Source organism: Coregonus lavaretus (genome assembly GCF_964263955.1).
Source record: "Coregonus lavaretus genome assembly, contig: HAP1_SCAFFOLD_2396, whole genome shotgun sequence".
Classification (NCBI taxonomy): Eukaryota; Metazoa; Chordata; class Actinopteri; order Salmoniformes; family Salmonidae; genus Coregonus; species Coregonus lavaretus.
In genome coordinates, this window is record NW_028164273.1 from 20,182 (window position 1) to 29,204 (window position 9,023).

The following is a 9,023-nucleotide window of genomic DNA, read 5'->3' on the forward strand; positions in this document are numbered from 1 at the left end:
CCCAGCTAATGGAAACCTCAGGGACAGACATCCTGAACGACTCTGATGTCAGAGCTCCCATCAGCCCCCTACACTTAGCTGTGAGTAAAGCCTACCTGCTCCTGTAGGGGTCTCGCCACATGACAAATGGCACCCTATTCCCTATTTAGTGCACTACTTTTGACCAGAGCCTTATGGGCCCAGATCAAAAGTACTGCACTACATGGGAAATAGGGTGCTATCTGGGATGCAGGCATGGTGTTGTTTTTCCACGAAAAGTTGATTGTCCAGACACTCACACACCATGTTCCTATCTGTTCCTGATTAGTGTAAAATACATGCATATTTTGACACGGTGATGATGAGGATGATTTCCTTATTTTGCCATTTGAGTTAATCAACCTCCAACAGAGGAGAAGTAGAGTGTTTCTAAATCTCACGCTTGGCAGGGACCTTCGATGTTGATGCTGGGCGGGAGAAAAAATGGGCACCCGATTTGAGAGACACTGGTCTACTTTAGGGGTCTAGGACTGTTTCTGTTCAGGCATACCACTGGTCTACTATAGGACATTGATTATATTAAGAGTGTATTTCTGTTCAGGCATACCACTGGTCTACTATAGGACATTGATTATATTAGGAGTGTATTTCTGTTCAGGCATACCACTGGTCTACTATAGGACATTGATTATATTAGGAGTGTATTTCTGTTCAGGCGTACCACTGCTCTACTATAGGACATTGATTATATTAGGAGTGTATATCTGTTCTGGCATACCACTGGTCTACTATAGGACATTGATTATATTAGGAGTGTATTTCTGTTCAGGCATACCACTGGTCTACTATAGGACATTGATTATATTAGGAGTGTATATCTGTTCAGGCATACCACTGGACTTTGCTTCAGACTGTGTGTTTGTTTCCATTCAGGCGTACCACGGCCACCACCATGCTATGGAGGTCCTGGTTCAGTCTCTGCTGGATCTAGACGTGAGGAACAGCCAGGGGCGCACCCCTCTGGACCTGGCTGCCTTTAAACGGTACGTACTGGACTAACGGAACACTAGATATTTTCTGATTTTCTCTCTTCAGCACCGTAAACATGTCCCTGAATTAGGCAGGCCATACAACTAGGGGTGTAACTATTCGATTTGTATCACGATTCGTGGTTGTCGATACGATTCAAGGACGATATTGGTTCATTTAGAACGATACGATCCGAAACGATTCAGTGACTTGAAATCGATTCAGTAACCTTTTAGCCAAAAATTCAACCAGTGTGACTGAAATAAATACCTGGATACTGGACAGTGCAGGTGACGTTTCCTAGATTCCTGTTTCTTGTAAGGACCGCAATGGTGGCTTGATAATTTCTCGCTCGTCGGCTTCTCCTCTGTCGTCCGCCATGCTATGTTTTGTTGTCTTTGCGCCTTTGCGCTGCTGCTGGCGTGGGGCGATGACGTCACGGATAGGCAGACTGAATCGAGTAATGTTTAAAGCCTTTATCATTAAAAGTGCTAAGAAAAAACATCCATATAAAGTCTGACGTGCTTAAATCCAATGGGTTATTTCCTAGTATCGATACAATCGATTTATTACATTTTAAAACGATGTTAGAGTGATATATGTTGTCCAAAAGGCCAACTCACCGAGCACAGATCGATGTAGTTGGATCATAGGAATATAAATCGATACATCGATGTAGTAGATGGATCGTTACACCCCTACATACAACGGTACGTACTGACTAACTGGACTGTAGCTCTGTTCTCTCCTCCATGAAGTGTACACTCATTCACTCCCTCTTGTGGCTTGAAAAGCATTTGATTGGTGTGGACGGAGCCATGTGGGGGAATGAACAAGACTACAACAGAATTAGGGGTTATGACTCTCAGTGGAGGACCTTACACTGAAACAGGACTTTGTCATAGCATATGTCACCGAGGGCAACTCGTTCAGCCCCCTCCACTGTGCTGTGATCAATGACAACGAGGGGGCTGCAGAGATGCTGATTGACACTCTGGGGCCGGCCATTGTCAACGCCACTGACACCAAGAACCGGTAACTACAGCACATGACAAAGTCCTTTTCTTCTGGAGAATAATGTTGTCTTGGGAATAAAATGACCTCTGGGGTTGGATGAGGGATTGTAGATTACTTTTAATACATCTATTAGTGATTTTATATTTCTATGGTATAAACAGGGTTAATTGAACAAACTTGTTTATAACAGTCCTACATGATATCCGTGAAATAAGTTTCCTCTCTCTCCAGGACCCCCCTGCATGCGGCGGCTTTCACGGACCACGTGGAGTGTCTTCAGCTGCTGCTAGGCCACAACGCCCAGGTCAACTCCCCCGATGCCTCCGGGAAGACCTCCCTCATGATGGCTGCTGAGAACGGACAAACCAACGCTGTCGGTACGCAGCCCCCTCTCCTCCGCTTTTCCTCGCCCAGCCAGCTTAAGTTCAACATGTCTGTTTTACATTTTAATAAGTCGCTTCATTTCCTAATTGAGTTTCTTTATGTTTCTCTGTCTGTGTCAGAGCTGTTGGTGAGCAGTGCCAAAGCAGAGCTCACCCTGCAGGATGCAGTCAAGAACACTGCTCTTCATCTGGCCTGCAGTAAGGTGAGCATCCCCACATCAAGATGACGTTCATCTGAACAGTTGGCTCTCTCTGGTTGAAATTTTGGTCTGACATGTTTGACTCTGGTTTTTAAAGGGGCATGAAACCAGTGCTTTGTTGATATTGGAGAAGATTACAGACAGGAACCTCATCAACTCGACTAACGCAGCCTTACAGACGTACGTATGGTTCAGCTGTATTAATTGGGCCAGAAGAATTAGAAGAAGTGCACTATATAGGGAATAGTCTGGCATTTGGGAGCTATCCTCATTTGCTGCTGGCTAATCTGACGGTACTTTCTCCTCAGGCCGTTACACGTTGCAGCCAGAAATGGTCTGACGGTGGTGGTTCAGGAGCTACTAGTGAAGGGTGCTAGCGTGCTCGCAGTCGATTAGAATGGTAAGATCCATAACGCTAACACCGTTTTCTTCTGTACTTCTCTTCTCAATGTGTCCACAATTGTTTCTCTCTAGTCCACTGCTTGGTTATTGTCTTAACTTTGTATCTCCTAGCCTGCTGTTATTTCATGTTTTTCACCAAAAGTGTTATAGTAAACGGTGATGCTCCTGAAGTGACCCTCTGCTGTTCTGTTTGAACCCCTCAGGTTACACGCCTGCCTTGGCCTGCGCCCCCAACAAAGACGTGGCGGACTGCCTGGCGCTGATCCTGGCCACCATGATGCCCGTGTCCCCCTGCAACCCGGCGCCCAGCCTGTCCTTCAGTGCCATTAACCACTACACCACCAGCCCCTCCAAGAGTGTGACCTTCGACAGCCTGCCCGTGCTGCGCAGCGAGCACAGCTCCTACTGCAGCTTCAACAACATCGGCCACCGCGACCACGATGGAGGCTTCTACAAGGATGAGGAACTCAACGACTCAGACTCAGAGACATACTGAGGGGGGTGGTGGTCGCTGCCCAGGAGGGGAGCCAAGGGTAGGCGGATGGACAGTGAAGTGGGGCAGAGGCCACAAACAAATCCACACATACACACCGTGTCTTAAATCACCACAGCCAGCTTTGGGAGGGCACGAGCCGAGACAGTCCGCACAGGAGCCTTAAGAGTCCTGCAGATGGAGAGAGAGAAATGGAGGGAGGGAGGGAGAGGGGGAGGCACAACAGGCTGGCTGGCCACACTCATCCTCTCGTACCACCAGGTGTCCTTCCAGCAGATACTGGACTTCAGAGGAACTGCTGCTGCTATACCCCACCTTTACCTTTACCCACAAAGGTCCTAAACGGTAGAAACTGTCCAGCCAACAGACAGACGGACACCTTATGACGGCAATAACCTGTAGTCCAAGGGGATAGTAGCACTTCACTGAGTGAAAAACAGACATGGACCAAAAGATGTGGAAGAAGCCTTTTCAAAACCTGTTTTGACAGTAGAAATGGGATTGAGCGTTTTGGCCTGAGAAAAAACATAAGGAGTGATGTTTCATTTAAGTTTTATGAGAGTGATGGTCATGTTTATCCGCACACTAAGACAGTCAGAACGCACCTAGCCTCTTGTCTGTAATCCATGTGGGAGGAGGGGAAATCATTTATTTTTTATGAACAAACATTTTAATAAAATCATTCATGTCTTAAGCTCCTGACCCTCTGTGGGAACCAAAAAATCGTAGTATTTGCTCTCATGAGTAATTTCAAAGAATTTCCATCCCCAATGGCACCCTATTCCCTTTATAGTACACTACTTTTGACCAGGGCCATAGGGTTCTGGTCAAAAGTAGTGTACTCTATAAAGAATAGGGTGCCATTTAGATTTTGCATTTGTATGTGAGCGACAGGACTTTTTACATTTGCGTTATTAAACCTACCTGTCCTTTGCCCTCTAGAAAATATTAATTAATTAATTCTTTAATTAAATTAAATTATTAATTCATATATTCTTTCTTGTGATATTTATGTCATCATTTTGTGCCTTCTTTAGTTACTGAGGGGAGGTTAGGAGAGTAGGGGCAGCTGTATGAGCGAAAACAATGATGCACACTAAGTACTACAACGTTTGTGAAAAGCACTGATACTATTCCGAGGCATACGAGGGGGAAAACATGCCTCCCTTGGAGAGGAGAAACACTGTAAACCAATGGTAGGACAGCAGCATTTAGATTTTCTTCTGTTGAAAAAAATATATATATATATTATTTGTCTTGGTCTTATAATCAATGTATTTTGACAGGTTTTGCTTGCTTAACTTCTTCAAAAAAATTAAACCACTCAATCCTTTTATGTGATTGCTTGTTCAAACCCCCGTTTTTGTCTCTTTTTTAAAATAATTTTAACTGGAAATATGTACAATACATATGCTATGTTCGTCAAATCAGGATCAGGAGGTTCACAGGTTTTTTCGTGTCCTTTTTTTCTTTAAAAGGATGAAACTAGCATGTACATATGAAATAGTGACTGAATCGAAACTCCCATGAATTCTTTCAGTATCTGAAGATTGCTGTATATTTTATGAGTAATAAAATAAAGAAATGAGTTATGTTATTTAATAATGAACTATGGGTTATCTGTTTTATGTGACAACCGCAGTATCAATTTCTAGGTGACAGTGGTGCTAATCCCAAAAGAAAGGCTACATACAACAAGGAACAAGAAGTCTATTGGCAAAGTGATGAATATTGCATGTACCTTGGCCTAACGGTGTGGGTTATGTATTTTATTTTTCATGGCGTCCTCAACATTACAGTTTTAAGGGCAACTATAGCCTAAATTTGTTTACAACTCGCAGGATTTCCATACATGAGCTTTCAACAACACAGAGTGTTGCATCAGCACGAGATCGAAAGTGCGTCAAATCTGTACAGGTCATTGTTCCGTCATCACTGATAAACGTTGAAACTGATGAAAAACCGCTGGAGCAGTTCAGTCTAAACCTCCCTAGTGCTGGAGGATTGCGTTTGTTTTCGCTCTGGATGCGCGTTCATTTTGGCAAGGAAATGTGCTGATTTTGCAAGGAGATGGAGAATAAAGAGTTCAAGGTAGGCATGTTATTTATTTTTAAATCTTCAATTATATTAATTACTGTGGATTAAATATTGTTTAACAAATGAAATAATGTGCTATTCATGCTGTAATATCAAACTAGAAAGTCTATGGCCGGGGAGTCATGAGAGTTGGCTAAAGGTACAGTAGGGTCAAATGGGGGTCAAAGGTTATGACAGCACCTTCATGAATTCGTCCAAAATGGCACCCTATTCCCTATGTAGGCTAGTGTACTACTTTTGACCAGGAGCCATAGAAGGGTTGGCTGACGTCACGAAAATGATGCTCGCGCATCGATGGCCGGAAGTCGTGTATCTTGTTATGATTCTGAACCTCAGCTAACAACAAGCTGCCATGTGGGGAATCGTAGCTCTGTGGCATGTTTCAGCTTGTTGTATGGTGTTATTGATACCATGTCTTGTTTTGAGGTGTTTTGACTGATATCATGTCTATGCAATGACTCAAATTCGCTACCTAGCTAACCAACAACAACTGTAACAATGTATTTGAGACGAGTTCATTGTTCAAATGTATTTATGTTTGCATTAAACATTTAGAGACTAAATATAGTTTACATGTTGTCAACAGTCTAAGTCAAACCCTGTCTATTTTGCCCCATAGTTGCATGCCAGTTTTGTTGCTTAACAACCAACCCCTCTATAGAGTCCCACAGTGGAGGTGTGATAATACCCATAAAACCTAGCGGTCAAACAGGGACATGGTTCCAATCGTTTTTCCACCATTCATTTTTCCCATAGCCGATTTTAGAAACACATAAAATAAGGGCTGTATTTCGTGTAGGCTTACCCTGGCGTGACGTTTTTGTAACTATGTAAATCTCTCTCGGACAAGTTGACTTTTATCAGTATATTTACATTTTACATTTATATCATTTAGCAGACGCTCTTATCCAGAGCGACTTACAATGGTGCATTCAACAATTGGTGCATTCAACTTATGATAGCCAGTGGGACAACCACTTATTTTTCTTATTTTTTTTTTTATGGGGGGGAGGGGGGGGTAGAAGGATTACTTTATACTATTCCAGGTATTCCTTAAAGAGGTAGGGTTTCAAGTGTCTCCGGAAGGTGGTCAGTGACTCCGCTGTCCTGGCGTCGTGGGGGAGCTTGTTCCACCATTGGGGTGCCAGAGCCTGAAGGTAAGGAGGTGCCGTTCCCCTCACAGCTCCGTAGGCAAGCACCATGGTCTTGTAGTAGATGCAAGCCTCAACTGAGCGGGGTGACATGAGAGAACTTGGGAAGGTCGAACACCAGACGGGCTGCGGCGTTCTGGATAAGTTGTAGGGGTTTAATGGCACAGGCAGGGAGCCCAGCCAACAGCGAGTTGCAGTAATCAAGACGAGAGATGACATGTGCCTGGATTAGGAACTGTGCCGCTTTCTGTGTAAGGTAGGGTCGTACTCTGCAAATGTTGTAGAGCATGAACCTGCAGGATCGGGTCACCGTTTTGATGTTAGCAGAGAATGACAGGGTGTTGTCCAGGGTCACGCCAAGGCTCTTTGCACTCTGGGAGGAGGACACAATGGAGTTGTCAACCGTGATGGCGAGATCATGGAACGGGCAGTCCTTCCCAGGGATGAAGAGCAGCTCCGTCTTGCAGAGGTTCAGCTTGAGGTGGTGATCCGACATCCACACTGATATGTCTGCCAGACATGCAGAGATGCGATTCGCCACCTGGTTATCAGAAGGGGGAAAGGAGAAAATTAATTGTGTGTTGTCTGCGTAGCAATGATAGGAGAGACCATGTGAGGATATGACAGAGCCATGTGACTTGGTGTATAGAGAGAATAGGAGAGGGCCTAGAACTGAGCCCTGGGGGACACCAGTGGTGAGAGCACATGGTGCGGAGACAGATTCTCGCCACGCTACCTGGTAGGAGCGACCTGTCAGGTAGGACGCAATCCAAGAGTGAGCAGCGCCGGAGATGCCCAACTCGGAGAGGGTGGAGAGGAGGATCTGATGGTTTACAGTATCAAAGGCAGCGGATAGGTCTAGAAGGATAAGAGCAGAGGAGAGAGAGTTAGCTTTAGCAGTGCGGAGAGCCTCCATGACACAGAGAAGAGCAGTCTCAGTTGAATGACCAGTCTTGAAACCTGACTGGTTTGGATCAAGAAGGTCATTCTGAGAGTGATAGCAGGAGAGTTGGCTAGAGACGGCACGCTCAAGAGATTTGGAGAGAAAAGAAAGAAGGGATACTTACTTGTCTGTAGTTGTTGACATCGGAGGGATCGAGTGTAGGTTTTTTGAGGAGGGGTGCAACTCTCGCTCTCTTGAAGACGGAAGGGACATGGCCAGCGGTCAAGGATGAGTTGATGAGCGAGGTGAGGTGAGGTGAGGTAAGGGAGAAGGTCTCCGGAAATGGTCTGGAGAAGAGAGGAGGGGATAGGGTCAAGCGGGCAGGTTGTTGGGCGGCCGGCCGTCACAAGTCGCAAGATTTCATCTGGAGAGAGAGGGGAGAAAAAAGTCAAAGCATAGGGTAGGGCAGTGTGAGCAGGACCAGCGGTGTCATTTCACTTAATAAATGAGGATCGGATGTCGTCAACCTTCTTTTCAAAATGGTTGACGAAGTCATCCACAGAGAGGGAGGAGGGTGGGGGAGGAGGATTCAGCAGGGAGGAGAAGGTGGCAAAGAGCTTCCTAGGGTTAGAGGCATAGGCTTGAAATTTAGAGTGGTAGAAAGTGGCTTTAGCAGCGGAAACAGAGGAAGAGAATGTAGAGAGGAGGGAGTGAAAAGATGACAGGTCCGCAGGGAGTCTAGTTTTCCTCCATTTCCGCTCGGCTGCCCGGAGCCCTCTTCTGTGAGCTCGCAATGAGTCGTCAAGCCACGGAGCAGGAGGGGAGGACCGAGCCGGCCGGGAGGATAGGGGACATAGAGAGTCAAAAGATGCAGAAAGGGAGGAGAGGAGGGTTGAGGAGGCAGAATCAGGAGATCGGAGGGAGAAGGATTTAGCAGAGGGAAGAGATGATAGGATGGAAGAGGAGAGAGTAGCGGGAGAGAGAGAGCGAAGGTTGTGATGGCACATTACCATCTGAGTAGGGGCAGAGTGAGTAGTGTTGGAGGAGAGCGAGAGAGAAAAGGATACAAAGTAGTGGTCGGAGACTTGGAGGGGAGTTGCAGTGAGATTAGTAGAAGAACAGCATCTAGTAAAGATGAGGTCAAGCGTATTGCCTGCCTTGTGAGTAGGGGGGGACGGTGAGAGGGTGAGGTCAAAAGAGGAAAGGAGTGGAAAGAAGGAGGCAGAGAGAAATGAGGCAGAGACGTAGGGAGGTTAAAGTCACCCAGAACTGTGAGGGGTGAGCCATCCTCAGGAAAGGAACTTATCAAGGCGTCAAGCTCATTGATGAACTCTCCAAGGGAACCTGGAGGGCGATAAATGACAAGGATGTTAAGCTTGAATGGGCTAG

General features: G+C 45.7%; 1 long non-coding RNA gene across 1 annotated transcript; it reads left to right on the forward strand.

Annotated features, from left to right (window-relative positions):
* The first annotated feature begins 2,764 nt into the window (after positions 1 to 2,764).
* Positions 2,765 to 3,300, forward strand: LOC311117254. The gene is made up of 3 exons (XR_014611579.1): positions 2,765 to 2,788; positions 2,917 to 3,008; positions 3,214 to 3,300. It is a non-coding gene; the product is annotated as an uncharacterized lncRNA (long non-coding RNA).
* The last annotated feature ends 5,723 nt before the right edge of the window (positions 3,301 to 9,023 follow it).